The 13,174-nt window shown below is 43.3% G+C and overlaps 1 long non-coding RNA gene across 1 annotated transcript; it reads right to left on the reverse strand.

Annotated features, from left to right (window-relative positions):
* Positions 1–9,514: 9,514 nt before the first annotated feature.
* LOC146179605 (uncharacterized) lies at positions 9,515–10,490 on the reverse strand. The gene is made up of 2 exons (XR_014700933.1): positions 10,351–10,490; positions 9,515–9,643 (listed from the first exon to the last, which is right to left on the reverse strand). It is a non-coding gene; the product is annotated as an uncharacterized LOC146179605 (long non-coding RNA).
* Between the last annotated feature and the right edge of the window lie 2,684 nt (positions 10,491–13,174).

Here is a 13,174-nt window from a genome sequence, read left to right on the forward strand (position 1 = left end):
ATCCCCTTTGTGCAGGTCTTCTGCAGAATTAGAATATACTGGTGTTTTGCAATTCATTTTACATGCAATCACAAATAAAAGGTAGGAGTTAAAATATTTTTGTGGCGTCCTCTTCGTGCATTACGCTGCGAAATTTCATAACTGAGGATTCAGAGGTTGGCCTGAAGCGGATCGCGCGGCTGACGGATCCTTGATAACTAACTTGCGAATTCATTCATTAGTTACGGTTACTGAGAATCGAAAGTGATGTGGAAAGAACCTATGGCCTCTTCTAACGCATCTTTTCAATGGCACGTCGCTGGCGACTGACCCTCTACATGTTGAGTGGGTACATGCTTCCAGCTAGTCGCAGCACACGATCATGATTTTGGACTATCCGGTAGCTGATAATGCGTTCTAATTAGTGAACACAGGCTTGCATAGAAGAAACTTTGCGGGTCAACACGTGTATGTTATATCATTCGACGTTCGCAAACGCAGGCACCGGTATTATATTCTCTAGTATAGTGCCGTCATCTGGTTTTCAGAACATGAACAAAATCTGCAACAACCCGGCCTTCCACGTTAGTTCCGCTGTGTTAGAACTGGCCTTCCGTAGTTCCATGACCTAGGAACTACCGGGTCGTCAAAAGAAATGAAAAATGAATTTTTATAGGCAAGTTAAAGCTATGCGAAGCCCTGCAGCCAATGTATAGCCTGTTTACTTGCCAAAAGATGTAGCACCAACTGGGTCACTCCAAAGCGAGGCACTGCTTCAGAGCGCCCTACCCTGTGGACGTCCTTCTGGTCCTTGAGCATTTGAGGTGAAACTTACGCTGTTACACTATGCGAATGACGTAAACGCGGTTTCTTCAGTACTTATTGCTGCATTGGAGCCGCCATATCCAGTGTTCCCGCCAATCACGTGGGGGCGAAAATATTTTCAAAACGACGAACTCTGATTACTGCCTCTGCTTGTACATAGATCATAATATTGGTAAGGGGTAGTTTTGCTCTGGTTTTGGTGCAGCCTCTCAATTCAGACCGGTTAGTTTAATGGTTCAGTGTCCCAAAGTGATTCAGGCTATGCGGGAAACTATAGTGCACGTCTCCAAATTGTTTCAATCGGCTGTCCTATTTCTCTTGAAACATATTTAATAATGTTGTTCCAGAAAACATACACATATCTTTTGCCGAAATGTCTAGACGAGGAAGCGCTCATTGTCATATATCTACCAGTGAGTTCTCATTGAGTGGCCGGGTTGTAACCTACGGATGTAATGACACCAGTTGGTGTCATGAATACTTGGTTCAAACAGTACGCTCTTAAACTCATAAGTATATGCTTAGAGTCTAAGAATTCGCTCCAGTAGCCATTGATTTAATTCGGGCTTCATCGTTTTATATAGATGGTCCGCAGATTGCATCTTGCCTATCATACTTATGGCGGAACTGCTCCGTATTTATAATAGCAGCCCAACAGGAGCTCTCTACCCCTACGCCAGAAGCTTGGTATATGGAGACGGTAGTGCTGCAAAGTAACATGCACGATTTTTACTGACACCCCTGTCACAACTTTCAACGTATTAAGGTCAGTTACTGCAAAGGTTAGACAGCTCCTCAAAGTGAATTTAATGTACAAAAGTATACTGAAATTCTATGAAATGTTGCATTGATATGCTATAACATTTTAAATCCAAACAGACCACAGTAATCGAAATTGAAGCTTTTATATGAGCGAGAAAAAACAAAACAAAGCATAAATACAAGTGTCACGGCCACTCCCAAAATTCGCTTCGACGCTAATTTTTGCCATAGGCTCTGCTGCGCCGCCATCTATTTCAAATGGGATCAACTAGACTGGTGTAAGCGTAGGCCCATACCAAAGTGAGTTTTCATCAAGATGAGGAACTCGGTTTCCTCAATTTTCGCAGATAATATTTTTTTCTTTAGGAAAATTGTTACTATACCCAGCAAGATCAAGGGAATGCATTTTTACTGCGAACAGTCTTTTGATCGAATTGTTCTCAGTGTTCATTTAAACATATTTAAATTTAGGAGTTGCTTTACGTAGCACGATTGTGTTTTTTAACGAACCCATACTGATAAGCAAATCTAGCCAACCTGGCAAACGTTTTTCACTCGCTTTCCACAGCAAAAACTATTCGTATTTTTCAATACACTTCTCCAGCTATTTTGAGATGCTACACGCAGTAAAGAGAACATGGAGCTCTCATGTATATCATAACATTTTTTTTGCACACCAACCAATCGTGATCAGATGCGATCGTCAAGAACCAGCGAGGAGTACAGATTCTAGAACTCGTATAGTAATACTGTATTTACAGACAGAAGTACTTGACTGGATGAAACATTCAGTTTCTTTCACTGGAAGAGGGCGTATCCATGCCGCAAGATACGATCAGGGGTCTCGTTTGTCCGTAGCATTGCAACACGACAAACAGATACCGATGATTAACAAGCGTATTCATTGAGTACTCCTCTGCCATCCTGTTGTGGTTAAGTGAAGCAGCAGCTTCAGTCAGCATACACTTCTTTTCAAAGGCAGGCTGGACAAAAATTAGCACAGGCGCTCATAAAGCAGGCTCGTTCTTAACAGATTTCACAGTTAAAATTTAGTGTATGCATGCCGTCCCCAATTTCGTGCTCGATATCCTTCTTTCCCTTGATTTCTGTCGCAGCCTCATCACAAAAATTTCTCAGAATCAGGTCATTATGCTGAAGCGTGCATTATGAACAGCCCATGACACAAATGTGACTATTTTGCCACTAATAATGGAAGCGAAGGCGTCATTAGAAACCTTTGAAGCCCCCAGCGTCGACTTTCCAGGTGATGTTGATGATAATGTTTGCTAGCCTTTTTGTATCAGGTGGATACCTGGTTGCTGTCCCAGCAAAAAAAGAACAGTTGAAATAAGGACACAGAAACTAGGATGCTCGCACACAAAGAAACCCACCCGGTCACACCCACATGGCCGCGCACACCCACACAAGCGACCGAAACTTCACAACCTGAAATCGCAGCGCCATCTCGGTAATAAAACATACATACATACCGAGACAGTTTTGTCTAAATCAAAATAAACTCAAACTCAATCTCTGTTGCGCCTATGGCTCCTTTCAGCCTTTTAAACCAAGAGCGCTATTTCTCCTCCTCATGTTACTCTGCATAATGAGTTGACAGGGGACCCACAGGCTTACAATATCTGCAACGTACCTCTGAGTCAAAATCACTTAATCTGGCAATGCCCCGATTCTCTGGGAGTTAAAGAAACTGATCCCCTTGATCAAATTACCTGGGAGTCCTACATCCGCAGCCCAAATGTAGATGAACAAAAGATAGTCCTACGCCTGGCGGAGGAGGCTTACTCCAAGACCTTCTCTGCGGCCACGGCGCAGGAGAGCCGCCAAGGAGACCCTCCACCTGGCTGAGCCCCTGTCTCGATGTCCATGTCGATGTAAATAGTCTTCTCACTCACTCACTCATCTGCGTGTGCGCGGATCCAACTCAACTGCACACGTGGGGAGTGTTCAGCGTGGGGCCTGGCATGTGATCGACACGGCAGAGTAGATAAAGACGGCAAAAGCCAGGCTAATGCGATTCTGGCGTAAGCGCTGCTAGACATGTCATGTCGCTGTCGGCGGTCAGCGCGAGCCATCGTGATGTACGCTGAAAATGGGGCGGTACCTTACCAAGATGGAGACAGAACAAGGAATTAGTATTTCTGTTGATAAATTGGGTTTATGGCGTGAGTTACAGCTGTGTTCGAAGCCTGGTTTCTTGTATCACTCAGAGCCCCTTTCTCGTGGGACACTCACATCTCAATGTGTATGTTTTTCCTCGCTAAAGTGTTAACTCCCGTTTTATTTTGACATTTGCACTGTGCTGTCGGGAGCCTCGATCGCACGATCTGCTGTTTCGCCTCATGCTGTGCATTTCGAAATATTTTGTTGATGATTAACCGAATGTTTTCATACGGACTGTGGAAGTACTATTCTCGAGCCTATGGGTCGCGTACCGGCTATTAGGTGACAAGACTTCAATTTAGCGCCTTAACGCGTGTACCTGTAGTGTAAAAATTGTTGTTATTCGTTTTCCCCGAGGGCACAATCGAAACGATATCTTGTCATAGGAATATGAAAAGCAATGCAGAATTTTGGCAACTGTCAACTTCCAGGAGTAGCAAACATCGACCAACGGGGAGAAACATTCGCCGGTTTCGCGGAATCCCATTACTGCGGCATTGCCCCCTCCACCTAGTTCCGCCGTCCTTAATCAGGCACCTACTGTCTGCTGGCCCGCCTTTGCTTTTAATCGTGCTGCTGGTAACTAGAGGCCCTCAGTCAAAACGCCGTCTGTAAGAGACACGCGGTGTTGCCCCTGCTCAGCGGTGGCGGTGAGGACTAATAGCCAGGACGTAGGTGGAGCCCTATGAATCAAAGAGGAAATTCTCAGACACATTGTTTAAAAACGTGTACAAATAAAAGTTTTTGTAGGTGTTTCCTTTTTGATGTTTGTTTATGTTTCTACACAGGTCTCAAAATTTTAATGAAGAACAATGAAAACTGGCGTGTGTGATTAAAGTAGCGTTTTATGAAAATTGATTTCACTATGCACGAGGCGTTCATCAGCTAGAAGAAGAAGGAAAATAAACGCAAATGTCGCTACCTTCAGCTGATTTAGAAAGTAAACTTTATACGCCAACGAAATCTTCTTAGGGACCTCGAAGGTTAGACTACAAAGTCATTATCACCATCATAATCATCTTCATCCTGAATATACCCACTGCAGTTGAAGACCTCTCCCATATTCCTCCAATTAACCTTGTTCTGTGCTAGCTGCATCCACTTGACCAATGAGAACTTAACCTCATCCACCCACCTAACTTTCTGGCCGCTCCCTGCTATGCTTTCCTTCCCTCGGAATCCAGTTCGTTACCTTAAGCGACCATAGTTTGTCCTCTCTTCGCACTACATGTTCTGCCCATGTCGATTTCTTCTTGATTTCCACTAGAATGTCAATAACGTGAGTTATTTCTCTGCCCCCACTCCAAATCCAAATCCAAATCCAAATTCACTTTATTTCCAGCCCTTAAGTTGGAGGTCCCCCAGGGAAAAAGCTGTCACAGACAGCTTGACTGGGTCATGGGGGCCTACAGGCAGCATATCGCAGTTGATTTCACAGCACAATAAAAAGTGGATATGAACATGAGACCAAAAGTAGTGCTTGCACTTGCTAAAGAATTATACGCACATTAGATATCATAAACGAATATGAACATCGCAGTAATATTCATTGCCTCATCATAAAATTTGTTAATTCGTGTCTGAATGTGTTAAGAGGGGCAGTAAAGTCAATGTGGGCTTTATTATAAAGTGATGGTATGCGGTAGTCAAGAGTGGTCCGGCCATAATTTGTTCACGCTTTGTTCACGCGGCACGCTTCATATCTCTTAACGTTACCCCTACCATTTTTGTTCCATAGCCCGCTGGGTTGTCCTTATTTTAAGGACAACGTAACGCAACGTACGCAACGCAAAATGTGGCTACAAAGTAATTCATTCCAAGACGGCACCCAGGAGCCCTTTTAGGTGTAGCTGATACACATTTCCTAACTGCAGAAAATATCTAAATGCAATTTTTGACGCTACAGGCGCCTTTTACTGTCATAACACATGAATATATCTAACAGGAAAAGGAAAATTTCCCCGAGGGCAAAATTTTTGTAGCATTGCTTTCAGTGTGCCTTCAGAAAAGCATAAATGAATGGCAGCTTCTGCTAATGCAGTAACCTATTGGCAGCTCCTTTAGAGAGGAATGAACATAAAATAAACTCCAAATTCAGGTGTTGCTCCTTAAGTACTAAATCGCTCCCATCTTCGAAAGGCTTTCCTCCTGAGTGCCTTGGGGCAGTGGTATCCTTCCCAATATTCCCCTAGTAGAGACAGACTTTAGAGCGACATGCCCAAAGAACATGTATTTCGTGCATGAAGTTTTATATCAAGGCTTTACAAATGACCGATCAAATGCGGTCGCCACTTAACCTTTATTAGTTATCTTTAATAATGTAGATGATCAAGCTGCCTTTACTGAGCAAAATAAGATAATTTCGTACTTATCGATTTCATGCACGTCGTTTAAAGAATCATAATCCCCCGAAGCGATTAATGTCGAAAGATTTGCCCAGAAATGTGGCTTTTCTGAAAAGACGACAACAACGGAACAAAATCCAGTTGCCTTTAGGATGCTCTTTAAGCTATATGATTTTTTTATCGCGAAGCCTTTACAAAGATTAAATCGGTCTTTTGAGGATGTTTTCGGACATTGGCATTTGCTCAGGTGTTTTTGGGAGGGTGACGCTTAATTATCATACGAAAAAGCGAATAACGTCGTAATGAACAGGAAGAGTCTAATAATGCATCTGCGGTGCTTTTGATCTTTCGCCACTGTCATGACCCTCTCATAAAGCCATAAATATCTCACAAATTCGAGTAATTGGCGGTCTGTTCACTCCGTTTATTTCGTTTCCTGTGTTGTAAACATTCATTTGCGCAATAACGTTCTGCGGTGTGTTTCTATTAATGCTACTTCGCGGAAAGCCTTATTAACATTATTTGTTTTGGTGAGATTCAAAAATTATATTATTCTCAAAAGTGCAAAAGCGATTGGGGCTTTGTGTTTAAATATATTGTGTTTTTTAGCTCTATGCTTCAGTGTGCTTACTGACACTCCAAGCCTGTTTTATGACACCTGTTCTTGAGCCTAACGCTACGTTGTATCCCCATTTCTTTATTGGCGCCTAGTTCATCCACCTAGAAAATAATAGACGTCATGCGAGACTTTGATAGGGTTGTGATAAAAAAGTAAAAATAAATAACTGCACTAATATCGTTACGGGCCAGAAGGGGGGGAAGACGCCGTTGAAGACTCGGGCTAAGTTCACAGGCAAAGAACACAAAGAACCTGCATAGAGCACAGAGCAACAAACAAGCGCTACCGACACACCTTTTATATTACCACTTCACATATGTAGAATCCGTAACACTACCTCTGGTCGCTAAATAGCAAGGCCGGTGTAGATTATATGCCATGGAGTCGAACAGCGAGAGGTAGGTATTGAGCCGAGTGGCGTGGAGCTTGACCGCAAATATGCTCCGGGAAGGACAGGGCGATTTCTTAGGTGACAGCAGATAGCTCGCATAGGACACGGTAAAAGGCGAAATAGCGCGACAGAGGGTTTTTGGTAAACTCGACGTAGCGAGATGTCGACAGAGCAAGACGAGGGAGTGAGGTGAGAGAGAGACCATGCGCTGGCGAGGCAGTAGCTGTCCTGCTATGAGATCTGCCAGTCAAGAAGCCTGGACGGGCTATTGGACGTGATCGGCACGGGCAACGTGTTAACGAGCTTATGCGTAAGGAGGAGTAGTAGGTGTAATAAGAAACCTGAGTTCAGCAAGAGTTGCGGATAGAGGCAGGTAGAAATGGGCGTAACTGGCAGTGGCATGACAAGATTAGTTGTACACAAAAGTAAAAATGAGGGCGTGATATTTCAATCCCGATCACCAGGTAAAAAGGGCATTGCAGGCGTGAAAACATTGGTTTCATGGGGACTGGTGGGGGAAACGGCTCTGGGATTCGGCGGCTTTTCACTTGTGCGAATCGCTTGCTCCAGATATTATTGGCGTCTATACAGGAGCGCAGACCTTTCAGAGAAGCAGGTAAAACGCATTGTAGGGGATCGTCAGACGAGTGCAGTGGCGTTCACTGCTCTGATGTCCAGAAGTACAGTGGCTAGAATAATTCCCTAATCCCCTATTCTAGCCACTGTACCAGAAGCCTGTAAGAAGCTGTTGAAAAGTAGCCGCGGAGCCCAACATGACACCGTGGATGGATGTATGGATGGATGGAATATAGGAGCGTCCCTTTGAAATGGGGTGGTAGCATGCTATCATGCTCATTTTTATCCCTATATCTTAATTATTGTTTTAGATTGGTTAACTATACCATCGTTCTATTTATTAAATATTTGTTTCTACATTACTAACATTATGTCACTTTTCCGCTTTTAAGCCATCAATCTTCTAGTCGTTTTTTGCTAGCTTCCGCCGCCGGTTTATTCACCCGGCCACTGGTATCTCTAAACCCCAGAGCTTCAGGAACAGTGACTGCCCCTGCATCGACTTCCGGATAGATACCATTACATTCGAGTATAATATGGTCAATTGTTTCACTGGAGTTACCACATATACAGCGCATGCGTCATCTCCATTGTTAAATTTCTTTTTGTAGCTGCGTGTTCTAAGGCACCCTGATCTAGCTTCAAAAAGTAGGGCACTGCCTCTTGAGTTATCAAAGAAAGCTTCCTTCCTGATCTGCATTTTCCACTTTCGTTATAATTCCACACTCTGTTTCTTATCCATCGAATTTATCCAATTTTTACCTTCTGTGTTTTTCACCTGTTGCTTAACGCTCTTTATTTCTTTGTCCTTGTGACCAGTATACTTACTGGTTAGTTTCCTAGTTCTTTTCCTCCATTGTGAGTCAACGCTTTTAGGTATAGGTATTTAAATGCTTTAGCTGTCCATCTGTTACTGTCCAATTTCCTCAGGCGTTCCTCATATAATATTTTACTCTGAGCTTCTCGTACTTCGAAAGATGCCCAGCCCATATCTCCCTGTACCGCCTCATTTGTGGTTTTGCCGTGGGCACCTAGTGCTAATCGTCCAACGGCTCTCTGATTTATTTCTAATGTCGACTGTACCTCGTATTTTAGGCACAAAACCGCATTTCCGGAAGTACCCTTACAAAAATGCATGTAGGGTTTCTATAGAAATTCGAAAGCGTTGTGTCAATACACGCTGTTGAAAGTCTGTTGATAATCGGCAACATCTCGGATGATGCAGTGTTGACCTCTTGTTGAGCGCTTATGAAATAGTGGCCCATGTGTTTCTTAAGAGCGCTTTTATAATTCGCGCAACTGAAATTCTGTTGATTTCAGGCTCAAATGCTTCAGAAACTCTGCAAGTGACGCTTTTTGATTTTCTGCTACCTTTCCACTCCTGAACAACAGAAAATAGTACACGACCATCGGTTTGCCAGGCGCAGACACGGGGTGATTTTCGTTAATGCAAAAGTAGTACAGTACATCTCCTAGCTGCGATAAGTCACCACATTCTATGTTCTGCCCGACCAATCAACAATCCTGTCTGATCAGTGCTGGTTAATGATAAGCATAGTGAGGCATAAAAGAACAAAACAGATCTTGATCTTTTAAGCCCCATTATACTCACTCATTAACCTACACTAAACTGACTAAATTGTTGATTGGTCGAACAGAACATAGAATGTGTTGACTGACCGCAGCAAGGATATGTGCTGTGCTACTTTTGCATTAATGTAAACCACCTCGTGCCTGCTCCTGGCTAACCGTTGATCACGCAGCATTTTCTGTTAATCCGCAGCGGAAAGGGAACACAGAATAAAAAATGCGCGTTAATGAGAAAGAAAAAATATGCATCTTTGGTGAACCCATAACATGAGCTGGGCTGTTTATTTGCTTTATTTCAATTCATGTGCAAGGTATGACGCCAGGCTGTTCTTTGCGTAAAACGCTGATACGTCCGGGAACTCCTCGCATGTGATGCTGAAATAAACAATATAAATCATAATTAAGTTGCGGTATATACTAACCTAAAAATAGAGCAAAGGCATTTGTGCGCTGCTCCACGTCATAGCTCAAGAAATTTCTTGTCTAAAATGAGTTGTCACTGTCTTTCACTGCTTAGACGGCATCGACCGCCGCCTCCACAGCTCGGCAGCACTACCACATCGTTCATTTCTCCCTGATAAACAATATATGCTGCCGTCAAAGATCCTATTGTGAATATAAATAGCAAAGTGCAAGTCACAAGCATTACTACCCAGAAAACTTGAAGCAAAATTACCAACTATAGGCACTAAAATGAGTGGAAACAAAAACAAACACTGCAAAAATGGTGGAGCTGCACAGATTCAATAATCCACAATGTGTGACAGAGGCATATTATGATCTCGATAATGTGTCCGTCTCAGCGCGAGTAGCGTATCGAAAGAGTACAGCACTGTGCCGGACAATCCGTCAAAAACGGTCACCGGCTAAAAAAAAAGAAAGAAAATGTAGCCATTCCAGCTGGCGTTCCATCGGCCCCAGCGTCCGCGTAGAGACAAGCCTCGTTCTCTCTCTCTCTCCCCCTCCTTTTTTTTTCCGATGAGGCTGGTTTGCCTGCTAGAAATATTTACATGCGTGCTTCACCTCGTAACACACTGTACAAGACTGGCACAAACACGAATAGGAAAAAATAAAACACTCACCAAAGTGCAGACGCTCCCTCCGCCCGCGCCGGCTTTTCGCCCAGAATCCAAAACGCCTGCGACTGTTGAACTTCTTAAACACGTCCTCCTTGCGCAGAAGCTGCCACCCAAGAGCGGATTCCTCCGAAGACTTAAATGCGTTAGTTCGCGCTCCAATTTGAACAAAACGATCTTCGTGATAATCACCAGCGAAAAACCTACATACGGTGCTTCGCTCACAGTGCAAGATGCGACCACGGTGGCGGGAAAACGCCAACTGAACTGGCACATCGCCGCACTCAGCGTACCCGCGTCTGCGTGCAAAGAAAACGGGGCGCAGAAGAACAGCCTCGGTGAAAAGGGGGAGCCGCCGCCCCCGCTGCGCGACTCCAGCTATGCTGCAGCCAAGGTCATCTCCGTGAAGACAAACCACGGAGAAGGCAGAGAGCAGAGACCCAGAGGGAGCAACCCCTCCCCCCCTCCCCCTTTTTCCCCCCAGCCGACAGGAAGTAACCCTCGACCCTCCGGACATGCTGGCGCCGTTCGCGGCACGGGGGAAAGATGGGTGTGGACAGTAGCAAGGCAGTGGCCGAATGTTTCTTTGAAAAGACGAGTCGCGGATAGAAGACGCGTGTAATCCTATTTTTTTTTTTCTTTTTATTTCATACGCGAATGTTTTTGCTATGCGTGTTAACTCTATAGTATGCGTGGGATCAATCCGTCATTATTAGAACCCCTCAATGTTTAAAGTTACTTCATTTTAGCATGGTGTCCACTTTAAGAAAGGAAGGAAAAGAAAAAAATAACAGTTAAATTCTCCAAAGACATACAGCGGTGGAGGATTCCAATACAGACTGCACCTCATTTTGCGGCAAAAGCTACGGGCAAAAATACCTAGGCTTGGGCAGAATGTCAGACCCTGAAGCATATATATAGTGAACTTTGCAACTGGTTTAAAAAAGCTCTGTCCTGCCCTACATGGTAGGTTCAATCTAGGATCCTGTTTGTTAGTATGATGACTGACTGAACTTGTTTTATGATAAATATAAAATATGTCCTACCACTAAAGTTACCTTCTGCGACATACAGAAGCTGATTCATTACGGATTCTGATTGACATTCAACGATGTATTTGCATTATTAGTGGAGGCTTTGCCATCATGAAGTTTTTAGGGCATATTTTCACTGTGTTGCGAAGCTTGAGCTAAGTGTGCACCGTTAATATGTACTTTTATATAACATGAACGAGCACGCAACTGCATGCTGCTCTTATATTTCCCTTTGCAGAATGTGGCCAATAGTTGATTACAAGTGAGACCAAAAATTCATAACGAAATTGTCACATCATGTTCTTATCATTTGTGCCTAAAACTACCTAAAAACATGGGTCAGCATGAACAGTACACGCTAATTGTTCGTGAACGTTGAAAACTGACAACAAAAAGCACATAGAAAAAATAGCACAAAAAGTCTATTGGGTAGAACACAATGAAAATTCTGTTGGCCCTGTAAAGATTGCACTCAGCTGGGGTTGAATGTCTATCGAAATTCAATAAATTCAAAAGGCGGTCAATAGTCCAACAATAGAGTTTCAAAACTCATTTTTGTAAGGGTAAGCCCGGGTACCGTAATTAATTTCCAAATACCCCTCAAAACCTCATCCCTTGTATCCCCACAATGCCATATGCTTCATTATTCCGGCATTCCTTGGCCCTTTGGCCTTAAGTGATTGCTCATGCTTTCCAATGTATGCCAATCCTTCGCTTACGCATACCCCGAGATATTTATATTCTGCTACTCTAGGTATTTCAAGGCCCTGTATTTTAAGACCTTGATCAGTTGAGCCATTGAAAATCATCATACCCGACTTAACTGCGCTAAAACTGAAGCCTAGAGCCGCAATACTTACTAGAGTTTGCAATTCTTCCAGACTCTCAGCTAGCAGCACAATATCGTCTGCATACATCAAACCGGGGAGGCGCTGCTCTACCGCCTTTCCACCTAATGTCTATGAGAGGTTGAAACCTAGGTCACTTTCTTGCATCTTCCGTTCCAGGTTTATCATATAAAGCATGAACAGCAGCGGTGATAGAGGACAGCCTTGTCTTAATCCTTTGCATACTTTGACATCTTCCGTACTTCTTATCCCTTCCCATATAATTTCTACTTTGTTATCTCGGTATATTTCCTGTAGGAATTCTGTTATCTCTTAGCCGATACCTTCTTTTAATATGTTCCACAGGAGTTCCCTGTTTACGTTATCGTACGCCCCGTTTATGTCCAGGAAGGCCAAATATAAAGGTCTATTTTCCACTCTAGATATTTCGATGCCTTGGGTAAGGATGAACAGGCTAATATCTAAGCGCCTACCATTTCTAAAGCCGTTCTGAAGTTCTCCGAGTATCTTGTAACTTTCTACCCATGCTTGCACCTTTAATTTCACCGCCTGCATGGCTTACTTGTACATTACAGACGTTACGATAATCGGCTTGTAGGATTTTATGCGCATCTTTTCTCCTTTCCTTTTATAAATCAAATTCATTTTACTCTGCCGCCTTGCTGTCCGGAATTTGTTTATTCGTTATGACTGTTTCCGACGCTTTTAACAACATTTCCTTACTTCTTGGACCAGGTTCATTAATCAGCTTGATCGGAATTCCATCTATTCCAGTAGATGTGTTTTCAGGAATATTTTTTTTCTGCCTTTTTCCAGTTTAGATTGGTCAGTTCTAAGCTGCTTTGTATTCTGCTATCTTGTGTTTCTTCGTAATTTGAGGAGATTACCCTATCGTCGCTCTTAAATGACTCGGCTATAACTGATGTAATGTAGTTCACTGCGCTGTCT

This window comes from Amblyomma maculatum, chromosome 9 (genome assembly GCF_055883805.1).
Source record: "Amblyomma maculatum isolate TAMU_Amacu chromosome 9, ASM5588380v1, whole genome shotgun sequence".
In the NCBI taxonomy this organism is placed as follows: Eukaryota; Metazoa; Arthropoda; class Arachnida; order Ixodida; family Ixodidae; genus Amblyomma; species Amblyomma maculatum.